Raw genomic sequence first — 14029 nt, 5'->3', positions numbered from 1 at the left:
CATATGGAAAGTAAATAACATTCTCGAGAGGGAGTTGCTTTCTTACTGAGGGGATGAAAAGCAAGGCTAGAGCTAGTAGAACTACCCAAGAAATTGGACTTAACGCAGCTTTTACAAGGCTCAAAGTAGCCATACCGAGATGTTTGAGCTAAAAGCCCCAGTTACCAGACTTACAGGCCTAATAGTTATCACCACACCACATTCCCTGGTTGCAGTATTTTTAACAGCAGTGCAGAACGCTACTGAAAATTATTTTTAGGTTGAATTGTTCTCTCCCCTCACTGCCTGTGTAGCTGTTAGAGGCTTCCAGGAGGCTGGGGAAGCAGACTGCTGGTTTCACTTCCAGACAGGTCACTTCCGTGGTCTGCTGGAGGGCACTTTGAAGCCCGTGTCCTTTTCTTGCTCTATTGTATCTGACAACTTTCCTCCCCCACGTCTGTTTTTTAGCGGGCAGCATTTTTGGAGGGCCAGTCAAAGACCTCAGGCTCCGAGAGAATTCGTCTGCTTTGCTCTGTTTATGTGTGCAACAGATGGGAGCAGCAACTAAGTCAAGTAGTAACTTCTGAGCTGCCCAGTTATCAGTAAACCAAAATATTCTTTTGTGACTCTCGCCAGACGAACATATCATCCTATCCGAGTCACACACTGCCCCTCTGGCATTTTCCAGTCAGACAAAGAATTCCTGGCCCCTTCCTTGCATGAACCTCAGCTCTCCACCTTGTTCCAGAAAGAGTTCTAGATCCAAGGCCCAGTGAGCCAGCTACCCTTTGCTGCCCTGAGCAGTATGGAAACAGCCAAGCCCCAGCCCTGCAGCCCTGCCTAACTCGCCTTTGCCTCCCAAACCTGAACCTTTTCCTTGGCTGTGGCATCCTCACTCATGCAATCCTGAAGACAAAAATCTGATTTGGCAGGTGAGGCCGTTTCTAACGCAAAAGCTTCACCAAGGTTTCTCTTCCAACTTCAGCCTTAAACAGTCCTGTCCTCCTCAGACAGCCCCCACCTCCAGCCTTTAGCTGTAAATACTTACTGGTTTATAGCTAATGCTTGCCACCCCTCAAAATTAAGTCTTTTGATATGCATTTACATCCCTCCCTAACCATGTCCTCATCACCCTTCCCAAACTCAGCCTCATCTCCAGGCCTAGAACCTCTCCCTAGGTGAGGGACTGTCCTCGGGTAGGAGTGCTGACAGACCTGTGCATGAGCCCAGCTGCATAGCCCGTGCTAATCCCAGCCCAGCTCTAGCCTTTAAACCCACTGGGGCTTTGGTACTGGAGGCCCAGTTACAGTAACCCCTGTGGCCGTTCCGCTTCCAGGCCATCTGGGAGTTGTGATCCCCCACCCTACACCACTTTGGTGAGAAATGCATTCCTTTCTTACAATAAAGTTTTCATTTTATGTCTAAATTCAAGCATTCCGAGAAAACGTGTAGCAATTATATCAAGACAGACATGACAGGCACCAACATTAGTCTTTCATTACACACTTTTCATGCCTTCTCTCCACAGATTTCTTTGAGGCAACTCTGACTCCTTTTCTCACAGGCAGCTCCACACAGCACCGACTCCTCCTCTCCTCTGTACGACTGGCTAAACCCCAGCCTGTCCCTTCCCCAGCCACCTGAGCCTGTCTGTCCCACACACAGCATCCTCTCACCTTGTCCATCCCTTGCACGGCCACGTGTCCCTTCCTCCTCGCAGCACAGCCAGCAGGCTCCAGCCCACACTGCAGCAGGCTCTGCACCTCCAGCTGGAGCTGTGCTTAGTGAAACTGGCAGCCAGCTGACCCACGCTTTTATAACAACCAGCCTCACTGGGCAGGCAAGGCTGTTTCCACTCCTTGCTAATCAGTACAGCTGTAACTCGTTGGCAACTAGTGCCTTCTGCACTATCCTTACAAACTATTCTCCTACAGAAATGGACCGGAATTCCGCGGGGATTTTCCGGGGATTCCGGGGGGATTTTCCGGGGATTCCGGGAGGATTTTGTCGGGAATTCCGGGGGGATTTTGTCGGGGATTCCAGGGGGAATTTCTGGGGGATTCCGGGGGGATTTTATCGGGGATTCCTGGGGGATATTCCCGGGGATTCCGGGGGGATTTTATCGGGGACTCTGGGCATATTTTCTCGCGGATTCCGGGGGGATTTTCTCAGGGATTCCGGGGAGATTTTATCGGGGATTCCGGGGGGATTTTTCCCGGGAAATGCGGGGGGCTTTTTCCCCGCGATTCCAGGGGGATTTTCCAGGGGATTCCAGGGGGATTTTATCGGGGATACCTGGGGGATTTTCCAGGGGATTCCTGGGGGATTTTCCCGGGGATTCCGGGGGGATTTTCACTGGGATTCCGGGGCGATTTTCTCAGGGAATTCCGGGGGATTTTCTCGGGAATTCCGGGAGGATTTTCCCGAGTATTCCGGGGGGATTTTCCCGAGTATTCCGGGGGGATTTTTTCGGGGAGTCCGGGGGATTTTCCCGGGGATTCCGAGGGGATATTCCCGGGGAATTCCGGGGGGATTTTCTCCGGGATTCCGGGGGGATTTTCCAGGGGTTTCAGCGAGGAATTTCCCGGGGAATTCCCGGTGGATTTTCCAGGGGATTCCGGGTGGATTTTCTCGGGGATTCCGGGGGGATTTTCCCGAGTATTCCGGGGGGAATTTTTCGGGGAGTCCGGAGGGATTTTCCCGGGGTATCCGGGGTGATTTGACGAGGAATTCCGGGGGGATTTTCCCGAGTGTTCCGGGGGGATTTCCTCGGGGATTACGGGATGATTTTCTCGGGCAATTCCGGGGGATGTTCTCGGTATTCCGGGGCCATTATCTCGGTGATTCCGGGGAGATTTTCTCGGGGATTCCGAGATTATTTTCCCGGGGAATTCATGGGGATTTTCCGGGGATTCCGGGGGGATATTCGCGGGGATTCCGGGGGATTTTCTCGGAGATTCCGGGGGATTTTCATGGGGATTCCGGGTATTTTCTCCTGGATTCCGGGGAATTTTCCGTGGATTCCTGGGGGATTTTGCCGAGTATTTCGGGAGAATTTTCTCGGGGATTCCGGGGTGATTTTCCCGGGAAATTCCGGGGGATTTTCTCGGGGATTCCGGGGGATTTTTTCGGGGAGTCCGGAGGGATTTTCCCGGGGATTCCGGGGGGGTTTTCTCGGCGATACCGGGGGGATATTCTCGGGGATTCCGGGATGATTTTCCCGGGGAATTCCAGGGGATTATTCCGGCGATTCCGGGGGGATTTTCTCGGCGATTGCGGGGGATTTTCTCGGGGATTCCGGGGGGGATTATCCCGGGGAATTCTAGGGGATTTTCTCGGGGATTCCGGGGGGATTTTCCCGGGGAATTCCGGGGGGATTTTCTCGGGGAGTCCGGGGAGATTTGCCCGGGGATTCCGAGGGATTTTCAGGGGAATCCGGGGGGATTTTCTCGGGGATTCAGGGGGGTTTTTCTCGGGGATTCAGGGGGGATTTTCCAGGGGATTCCGGGGGGATTTTCTCGCGTATTCCCGGGGCATTTTCCTGGAGATTCCAGGGGGATTTTATCGGGATTCCGGGGGATTATCCAGGGGATTCCGGGGGGTTTTTCCAGGGGATTCCGGGCATATTTTCCCGAGTATTACGGGCGAATTTTCTCGGGGATTCCGGGGAGATTTTCTTGGGGATTCCGGGGGGGCTTTCACAGGGATTTCTGGGGGATTTTCGCGTGGATTCCGGGGGATTTTCTCGCGGATTCCGGGGGCTATTTTCCCGGGGATCCCGCGGGAAATTTCTTGGGGAGTCCGGGGGGATTTTCCCGGCGATTCCGGGTTGATTTTCCCGGGGACTCCGGGGGATTTTCTCGGGGATTTCTGGAGGATTTTCCCGGGGATTCCGGGCGGATTTTCTCGTGGATTCCGGGAGGATTTTCTCTTGGATTCCGGGAGGATTTTCCCGGGGAATTCCGAGGGATTTTCTCGGGGATTCCGGGGAGATTATCCCGGGGATTCCGGGGAGATTTTCTAGGGGAATCCTGGGGGATTTTCTCGGGGATAGCGGACGGATTATCACGGGGATTCCGGGATGAGTTTCTCGGGGAATTCAGGGGGATTTTCCAGGGGATTCCGGGGGGATTTTCCCGGGGAATTCCGGGGGATTTTCTCGGGGATTCCGGGGGGTTTTTCCCGGGGATTCCCGGGATTTTCTCTCGGATTTTTTCCCCAATTTTTCAAGCATTTTTTCCCGCAATTTTCCTGGATTTTTCCCAAATTTTCCCCATTTCTCACTGATTATTTTCCCCATTTCTCAATGATTTTTGCCCCAATTTATCAAAGATTTTTTTTCCCCATTTCTCACTGATGTTTTTCCCCATTTTCCCCCCATTTCTCACTGATTTTTATCCCCCATTTTTCAATGATTTTTCCCCATTTCTCTCTGATTTTTTCCCCATTTCACCATGATGTTTTCCCCATTTCTCACTGATTTTTCCGTTGATTTTTCATGGATTTTTCCACCCATTTTTCGTGGATTTTTTCCCCATTTTTCCCCATTTCTCACTGATTTTTTCCCCCATTTATCACTCCTTTTTCCCCATTTTTCCCCATTTCTCACTGATTTTTTCCGCCATTTTTCATGGATGTTTCCCCCAATTTTCATGGATATTTCCTGATTTTCCCCCCCATTTCTCACTGATATTTGCCCCCATTTCTCTCTGAATTATTCCCCCCATTTTTCATGCATTTTCCCGCCCATTAATCACTGATTTTTTCCCCATTTCTCACCGACTTTTCCCCCCATTTCTCACTGATTTTTATCCCCCACTTCTGACTGATTTTTCCCAATTTTTCGTTGATCTTTTTCCCCATTCCTCACCGATTTTTCCCCATTTCTCTCTGATTTTTCCATCATTTTTCATGGTTTTTCCCCCCCATTTCTCACTGATTTTACCCCCTTTCTCACTGATTTTATTAATGTTTGTATTTCTATTTCTATTTCTATTTCTATTTATTATTATTGTTTTGCATGTTTATGTTTATGTTTATGTTTATGTTTATGTTTATATCTATGCAGGTTAACGTTTGTGCATGTTTATGTCTATGTTTATATTTATGCATATTTATTTTTATGCCGGCGAACGCGGGCAGGCGTTTTATGTAAACGCCTATCCGCCGGGGTCCTAGAGAGGCCGCCATCTTGAGCGTGTCGGGACTCTCAAAATGGCGCCTCGGGCGGCACCCCGGCTGACCTGCCAAAAATGGCGGCAGAAAGGGCGGGAAAAAATCAGGACCCCGGTGTGTAGGCATAAGATGCCTGATTACATCGCCGACGCCGATCCGCTCGCCGACAATTTTCCCGGATGTTTCAGAGCGTGCCGACAACGGCCGCGCGGTCCGCGGTGCCGCGGGCGTGAGGGCGCCGGCGGGCGCGGACAGGCGTTTTATGTAAACGCCCATCCGCCGGGGTCCTAGAGAGGCCGCCATCTTGAGTGTGTCGGGACTCTCAAATGGCGGCTCGGGCGGCACTCCGGCTGACCTGCCAAAAATGGCGGCAGAAAGGGCGGGAAAAAATCAGGACCCCGGTGTGTAGGCATAAGATGCCTGATTACATCGCCGACGCCGATCCGCTCGCCGCCAATTTTCCCGGACGTGTCAGAGCGTGCCGACAACGGCCGCGCGGTCCCCGGTGCCGCGGGCGTGAGGGCGCCGGCGAGCGCGGACAGGCGTTTTATGTAGACGCCTATCCGCCGGGGTCCTAGAGAGGCCGCCATCTTGAGCGCTGCCGCACGGCTGGGTCCCGGCCCGCGGGCCCTTCCGCCATCCTGAGAGGGGCACGGTGCAGTACCCGCCTGTGTCCACACGGCGGCAGCACTGCCGCCCAACTCAGCCCGGCACTGCCGCCCTGTCAGGGACAGACAGAGAAGGGAGAGAGTTCCAAGCACCAGAGTCCCCACCCGTCATAAAATCCTCTCAATGAACGCCCCAAAAAAACCCCGACCCAAACTAAAAATGCCCTGCCTCTGACCAAATGAAAAAAAAACCTTTTATATATATAAATCATCTATTTTTTAATATTTAATTTCTAGTCATAATCTAGACATATTTCATATATTCAATTTAATTGCTATTCTATTTATCATATATACAATATTCTTTTATTATTCATTATATACATAGATTTATATTACTAATGTTATTTCTATTTTATCTATATCCATCTATATTTGGAGGTTCATAGTTTTTAATATTATTTCTTTAAAAGCTCTGCCTCTAACCAAATAGAAACAAAAACCTCGATTATTTTAAATTCTATTTGAATATATCTTTCTATTTAGTTTTCATATTTATATCTGTAGATTTATATGTCTATATTGTGTATTCTATATTTATATACTATTTAATGTAGTTTTTACTAGTATATTAATATACTAGATGCTATTTACATTCTATTATAACATACTATTTAATATAACATATTAAAATCGATAAATTATTTCTATTACATACTACATACATGTATTTTATATTTATATTTTTTTCTATATATTTATACTTACATATATATATGCATATATAGTTATAATAATTTTATGTCAGTATCTATTTTTGCATATTTGTATATTTTTGCCTATATTATTTTCAAAAACCCTCCTCTAACCAAATAAAAACCAATAAAACATTCCTTTTAAAGTCTGAATATTTATATATTTCTATTTTCATAACATAATATAATGTAATGTAATATATTTATATATTGGTTTCTTATATTTGCTTCTATATTTTTATTCTTTATCTTTTCTATTTACAGTATCTATAAAAAAACCCTACCTCTATCCAAACACAAGCCAATAAAACATTCCTTTTAGACTATATTTAGCTATTTTTTAAGGTTCTGTTTTTCATGCATTCTACACCCACCCCTCCCTCTCAATGTTCTGGCACCCACCATGACCCCCCTCCATGCCCGACTCACCTGCTCCTCCAGCGCAGCCCGGCTCCCTCTCCCAGGGACCTTGGAGTGCCCCAAACCACGTCGGAGCCCCCCTCAGCCTTTTTTCCTCACCCCAAAGAAGGCACAGAACGACTCCTTTAATGAAGTTGTTTTAACAATTGTAAGGCTAGAGCTTTTAGTATCCACTGCTTGCCATCCCTTGTAAACCAATTTTTTTCTTCTTTCTTCTGCAGCTTAATAAACCTCTTTTTTCCCCATAGTTTTCCAAATGCATGTATTACCGCATATGCATATTTAGAATCAGTAAATATATTTAATGTCTTGTCCTGCTATAATTCACAGGCTCTCACAAGCGTGTGCAGCTCTGCTGTCTGAGCTGACCAGGTTGGCTGGTAACCTCCCCCCTTCCTTTAATTGCTTTCCATTCACGATAGAGTATCCTGTAAATCATGAAGAATGGGGGGAAAAATCAGTGAGAAATGGGGAAAAAAATCCTGAAGAATGGGGGGAAAAATCAGTGAGAAATGGGGAAAAGTGGGGAAAAAATCCGTGAGAAATGGGTGGGGAAATTCCATGAAAAATGGCGAAAGAAATCAGTGAGAAATGGGGAAAAATGGGTAAAAAATCAGTGCGAAATGGGGGGGGGGGAAATCAATGAGAAATCGGGGAAAAACATAAGTAAGAAACGGGGGGGAAAAGTCCATGAAAAATGGGGAAAAATCAGTGGGAAATGGGGATAAATCTGGAAAAAATCCATGAAAAATGGGGGAAAATATCAGTGAGAAATGGGGGAAAATGGGGAAAAAGTCAGTGAGAAATGGGGAAAAATCAGTGAAAAACGGGGGCAAAACTCCATGAAGAATGGGGAAAAAAATCAGTGAGAAATGGGGAAAAAAAATCCCTGAAAAATGGGGGAAAATATCAGTGAGAAATGGGAAAAAATGGGGAAAAAAATCATTGATAAATCGGGGGAAAAATCAGTGTGAAAGGGGGGGAAAAATCGGGATCGGGGACGTGGACCGGGACTGGGATCGGGGACCGGGATGGGGAAATGGGACAGGGACCGGGATCGCGGGACGGGGACCTGGGACAGGGACCGGAACCGGGATCGGGACGGGGACTGGAGGCAGGGACCGGGACCGGGATTGGGGACTGGGACCAGGACCGTGATCGGGTTCCGGGACGGGGGAACTGGGACTGGGACCAGGATCGGGACCGGAACCGGGGACTGGGACCCGGGACCAGGACTGGGGACGGGGACTGGGGACAGTGACCGGGACTGCAATCGCACCGCCCCCCGAACCGCTCCCGGAACCGCTCCCCGGGCTACCCCGGCACGGCGACCGGAACGCCCCCGGCACCGCCCCGGCACCGCCCCCGGTGCCGCCCCCGGCACTGCCCCGGCACCGCCCCGGGTAGCGCCCCCGGCACCGCCCCCGGGGCGGGCCGCCGAACGCACGCGATGACGCGCGGGGGGCGGGACGGCGCGGGGCGGTGACGCGCTTCATGCCAGGAGCAGGGCCCGGGTGCGACGAAGACGGGAGGCGGGGGCCGACCCGATACCGCGCCGGGGCCGCGGGCCCGGCGGAGCCCGGCCCGCTGGGTAGGGGCCGCCAATGGCACCGGGGCTTCTGCTTCGGCTTCTGTCCGTGTCGGCGGGGAGGCCCCAGCCAGCGGTTGCCCCTCTCCCTCGGCGACACGGGCGTGGAACTCGGCATCGGGCGCTGCATCGCCCGCGGACAGCAAGGGGCGCACGGGTACCGATACTGCCATGGGGCCCGGCGCTGCTCTCCTGCTCCGCCGCCAGGCGGCGCTGCGCTGCCGTCCTGCCGCGCCTCCGGGCACGCTCGGTTTCCTCGGGACCCCGGGCCCCGCCTGTCCCGCCGCTGCGGAGGCGGGGGATGCTTTATGGGACTGCCCGAGCTGGCAGTGCCGGGTCTGGGGCGTTGGGGCGCGCCTTGGGGGGCTGCGGGTGCGCTCGTTTCCTCTTCTGCATGGCCTTTCTGTGTGAGCATCTCTCGTTGCGACTGCTCTTGGAGAGTCAAACCCCTCCTCCTAAGTGGTCTCAGGAGCCTGGCAGGGTGAGTTTTGTTTCACAGGGGAAAGGGCCACTGGTCGTGTCCAGAGACCTGTGCACCAGCCAGGTTTCTGCCTGATAAAATTCCAAATGGATGGGGATTTCTCCCAGCCCCAAGCTGCCCCCACCTGTAACCCTGGCTGCCTTTGGGGTGCCCAAAGCCTCCTCTGTGCAGATCTCAGGAACCTGGGAGGGGTGAACAATGTTGCACAGGGAAAAACCCCACAGATTTTATCTCCGGGCCTGGGGCCAGGAGCAGGCATTTGCGTGCTAGAATTCCAGAAGGAGCACCGGTGTCTCCCAGACCCAAGCCGCATCCAGCTGTGACCCAGCTGCTCTTGGAGTGCCAAAAGCCTCCTCGTAGCTGATCTCAGGAACCCTGGAAGGGTGAGTTTGGTTTCACAGGGAAAAGGCCTCCGTTTGTGTCCAGAGATCAAATAAGGGACTCTGCTTTCCTCTAGTTCTCCTTCCTGTTTTCACCTGGGCTACAAGGATGGGCATGGCCTGTATTTCTCATATCAAAGTGATGTTACTAAATTTGTCCAGAAGTTCTGATTGTTATTTTTATTAGTAGTAGTAATTTTCTGATAGAAAACACTCTCCATTTGCCTTTCCCACGTTGTTTCCAGGTGCTGCCCAGGATGGACATCTGTGGTCTCAGACAGTGATTCCCGAGGAGCAAGGAAAGCCTTTTCCTCACCTGCACAGTTCAGGTGGATGGGACAGAATTGGTGTGGCCTGACAAGGCAGGAAAAGCTGTCTGTGTTCTGGAGTGCCTTGAAAGCTTTCTCCGTCAGGTTTGGAAGGGGTTTCTCTTTGGGATTTCTTGTGATGCAGCACCACGGGTATCCCTTTGTGCCAAGTCCAGTGCTAAAGGATTGAAGAACTGACAAGTGGGGTCTGGGATGAAAATGCCGCTAATAAAATTAAGCAAAGAATACAATAAGAGAAATGAGCATCCTTTTAATAGTTAGGAATAAAAATGCTGGAAAAGGGCACTCTGAATTGGTGTCACTTGTCATGGATAAAACCCCAGAGTGAGGAATCAGAGCAGAAGTTGAGAGCTGGAATCCTTCTGCAGTCGACTTAATTTTCTTTTCCTCCTCTCTTTCAGGACAGGAAGAATCACGACTCTCCTGGCATCTTTGCCAAGAGCTGTGGTGTTTGATCAGCCAAAGCCCAGAGGCTTCAGCACCAGAGGTCTGAGCCTGGAGGGCTCCTGGTGCTGCCCGTGCTGTGGGCTATGTCAGAGGATGCAGGGTTCCTCTTTGCCTCCCTGCTGGGATTAACTGCCATGGGAATGTGGGATCTGGGTGAAACTCCAGCTCTCCTGGTGTTCAGGGGAGCAAGGTCTGAGGGACTCCTCTCTGGGGATGTGCGGTGAAGGACTGAATAGTGTGGAAGGAGAGTATTTATAAACTGTATCACTGTTTCTCCCAAAATTGGGGTGGAGCACTGATGGGGGCGGTTGGGTTTGGTCTGGGCCTGTTATTCTTTGTGCAATTTTTAAATTCTCTTGTATGATTTACTGTCCGGTATCTTTCTAACAAAAGCTGACATAAATTTAGATTAAGGATTAGAACTTGGCTCCATTCATTGCAAACATTTGACAAGGCTGGAGGACTGGGGTGGTGACTGCTCTCAGGAAAGGTTACTTATTAATACTGTGTCAGATTTCCCGCAGTGACTGTCAGGCCTGCATGGCTGTGAGTTCGTGCTCTTCTCACTGGGGAAATAAGTTCAGCAAAATTAGAAATGTTAGAAAAATCCAGCCAAAAATTCCACCTCTGTACCCCTAAGTTTTCCCAGTTTTTCCCAGCTAGGAGCTGCACAGAAGTCAGGCAGGGGAAGTGACAACAGGGAACAGATGAAAAATTCAAAGGCACAAAGAGGAAAGGGGAAAGGTTCAGAAAACAATTCTATGGTCTAAGAATAATTTCTGATTCCCTACTGAGAAGAACACGAACTCACAGCCATTCAGGCCTGACAGTCCCCTGCAGTGAGAGCTCAGCACACATCCACAGAGGCAAGTCCAGCATCTTAAATGAAAAAATAAAAATAAAAACCAGGAGAAAAAGGTGATTTCTTTTGCTTCAGAGTTATTTCAAGTTCTTAAAGCCCAAGCAACATTTGCTCTTGATTTTGGTTGGTGAATCATGAGCAGTGGGCACGGGTCATGCCATTCATTGAGCAGAAAACCCGGGGTCATTTAGAGGGGACACAAGAACTGTTTGTGTAGCGACCTCGGGCTGCAGAGGGGCAGGAGAAAGGCCAAGGGAGCTCCCTGGGGCCACCAGGGCCTGTGGGGAACAGAATGGACGCTTGGATGACCAGTGGAGGTGAGGAGTGGATCTGAGTTCATCTACAGGGAAATAAGGAGGGGATACTCTGGAGTGAAAAGCTGAGGTGATGAGTTCACCCACCTGGGCACGAGTTGTGTTTGCACAAAGTGGGACCAGAGGTGAAGGTCAATCCAAAGTCGATCCTGCTTGACCTCTGAATTCCAGGATAAGTTTTACAAGCTGCCAAATGAGGGAGTAAAAATACACAAAAATGAAACCGAGAGCATTCATGAGGTTCCTGGGAGTCCATTACACTGTTGTCATAGAATTCTTAATGAGTTTTGAGCTTTTAATGACAACAATTCAGTACTTTCTTTGGATTATTCACTGTGTAGGATTTGGGGTTTATCTGGATTTTAAAGGCGTCGTGGTGGCCCTGACACTGCTCAGGAGCTGGTAGGAAAAGCAGGGTCAGAGCTCCTGGCAGGCACAGGGTGTTTTTCCCAGAGTGGACTGTGGAGGAATTGTTTGGGCCTTGGATTGTCCCTCTGGGTGATGCCAGTTGCTGTGATTTGTGTAATTCCATACATTTAACTCCCAATACTTCCCAGCCCAGGAGCTTGAGCTGACAGGGCAGCCACAGATTGTTCTCTGTGCTGTGCCCCGATTTGGGGTTGGCTGTCAGCTTTGCTAGCTCCCGTGAATTATGCCCATAGCCCCCAGAATTCCCTGCTCAATTCCCACTGCCATAACCTCACAGCGCCTCATGGAGTGGGGATATACTGTGGCAGGAAGCTCAGCAGCATCGGCACAGGGACAGGTGTATATTCCAAAGAATTTGCTGTTTCAAACCCTCATCCCCCAGCCCCGCCGATGTCCCTGGGGGGCACTTGACAGAGTTACCTGGATTTCAGCTGATTTCACCCCCCCGAGCTCGGGCTCCAGGTGATCTTTTCAAGCAGGAGAAGGCAGGGGCCGGAGGCGCTCGTGGCCCGTGCCGAGGCAGTCCCTGGGGCCACGAGAGGACATCTCTCCCTGCAGAATTTCAGTTCTTTCCAGAGCCTCAGCAGTGACAGAGGACAAAGAGGAAGATGAGGAGGAGGAAGAAGGGGGAGAGGGTTTGAGAGGAGGGGAAGCCCAAATCCGTGCTGTGTGCGGAGCTCCGACAGCACGCTGCAGCCCGCAGCTCAGTGTGAGCACGGGGCAGAGGAGGCGATTTCTGGGCATTCAATCACCCTGAGGCGGGCCCGGCACCGCCCCTGCAGCACCGTCCCCAGCACAGCTCGGTACCGCTCCGGGATCACCCGGCCCCGCCCCCGGTGCCGCCCGGGACCACTGGGACCGCCCCTAAAGCACCGCCCCGGCCCCGCCCGGTCCCGTCCCCGGGACCTCCGTGCCCCGCCTCGCCAAGCCCCGGCTCCGCCCCGAGCCTGCCCGGGCTGCGCCGGCACCATCGCTGGCGGCCCCGCCCCTCTCCCCCGGGCCGAAGCGGGCTGAAGGAGATGTCCGCACGATTGGAAACGCCGCCGAAAATCGCACCCGTGGGATCGGTGTCGGCGTCGTGCGCAGGCATCCCACTAGAGCGAGCGGGCTCCTTGCTGTGCCACCCTCCTTTTGCAGCCAGAGTTAGAAGGTCGGGGAGCGACACCCGAGCCGCCATCTTGGGAGAGGCAGGCGCGCAGTACCGCGCTCTGCCCACAGGGTGGCGCTTGGGAGACAGGCAAGGGATGGAATCAAGGAGTGTCCCAATCCTTGAGGAAATCCCCCTGAATGAACGCCCCAAAAAACCCCGACCAGAACTGAGAAACCTCCTGCCTCTGTATGAGTGCAAAGGGTGTGCAAGGAGTGTGCAAATAGCGTGCATTAGCAATCGATCGGCAGGCATTGGAAAGCGATCGCCGATCTAATCGATCGGCAGGCGCGATCGATCGATCACCGAGCTAATCGATCGGCAGGCATTAGCAATCGATCGCCGATCTAATCGATCGGCAGGCATTAGCAATCGATCGCCGATCTAATCGATCGGCAGGCGCGATCAATCGATCGCCGATCTAATCGATCGGCGGGCGCGATCAATCGATCGCCGATCTAATCGATCGGCAGGCATTAGCAATCGATCGCCGATCTAATCGATCGGCAGGCGCGATCAATCGATCGCCGATCTAATCGATCGGTAGGCATTACCAATCGATCGCCGATCTAATCGATCGGCAGGCATTACCAATCGATCGCCGATCTAATCAATCGGCAGGCATTACCAATCGATCGCCGATCTAATCGATCGGCAGGCATTACCAATCGATCGCCGATCTAATCGATCGGCAGGCATTAGCAATCGAACGCCGATATAATCGATCGGCGGGCATTAGCAATCGATCGCCGATAAAATCGATCGGTAGTCGTGATCAATCGATCGCTGATCTAATCGATCGGCACGCATTAGCTATCGATCGCCGATCTGATTTTTCCCGCCATTTTTCATGGATTTTTTCCCCCATTTCTTACTGATTTTTCCCCAATTTTTCATGCATTTTTTCCCGCAATTTTCGTGGATTTTTTCCCATATTTTCCCCATTTCTCACTGATTTTTTCCCCCCATTTCTCAATGATTTGTTTCCCCAATTTATCAAAGATTTTTTTTCCCCATTTCACCATGATGTTTCCCCCATTTCTCACTGATTTTTTCCCCCATTTCTCACTGATTTTTCCCCCCCATTTTTCCATGGATATTTCCCGATTTTCCCC

General features: G+C 51.1%; 2 long non-coding RNA genes across 2 annotated transcripts; one reads left to right on the top strand and one right to left on the bottom strand.

Annotated features, from left to right (window-relative positions):
- The first annotated feature begins 8418 nt into the window (after positions 1-8418).
- On the top strand, positions 8419-10584 carry LOC148217744 (uncharacterized). Its single transcript, XR_015800792.1, has 3 exons — positions 8419-8682; positions 9632-9799; positions 10117-10584. It is a non-coding gene; the product is annotated as an uncharacterized LOC148217744 (long non-coding RNA).
- Positions 10572-12633, bottom strand: LOC148217743 (uncharacterized). The gene is made up of 2 exons (XR_015800793.1): positions 12188-12633; positions 10572-11524 (listed from the first exon to the last, which is right to left on the bottom strand). It is a non-coding gene; the product is annotated as an uncharacterized LOC148217743 (long non-coding RNA).
- Positions 12634-14029: the final 1396 nt, after the last annotated feature.

This window comes from Sturnus vulgaris, unplaced genomic scaffold (assembly GCF_052056855.1).
Source record: "Sturnus vulgaris isolate bStuVul1 unplaced genomic scaffold, bStuVul1.hap1 Scaffold_318, whole genome shotgun sequence".
NCBI classification, from domain to species: domain Eukaryota; kingdom Metazoa; phylum Chordata; class Aves; order Passeriformes; family Sturnidae; genus Sturnus; species Sturnus vulgaris.
The sequence above is the reverse complement of the archived record's forward strand: the minus strand, read 5'-3'. Positions and strand labels throughout refer to the sequence as shown.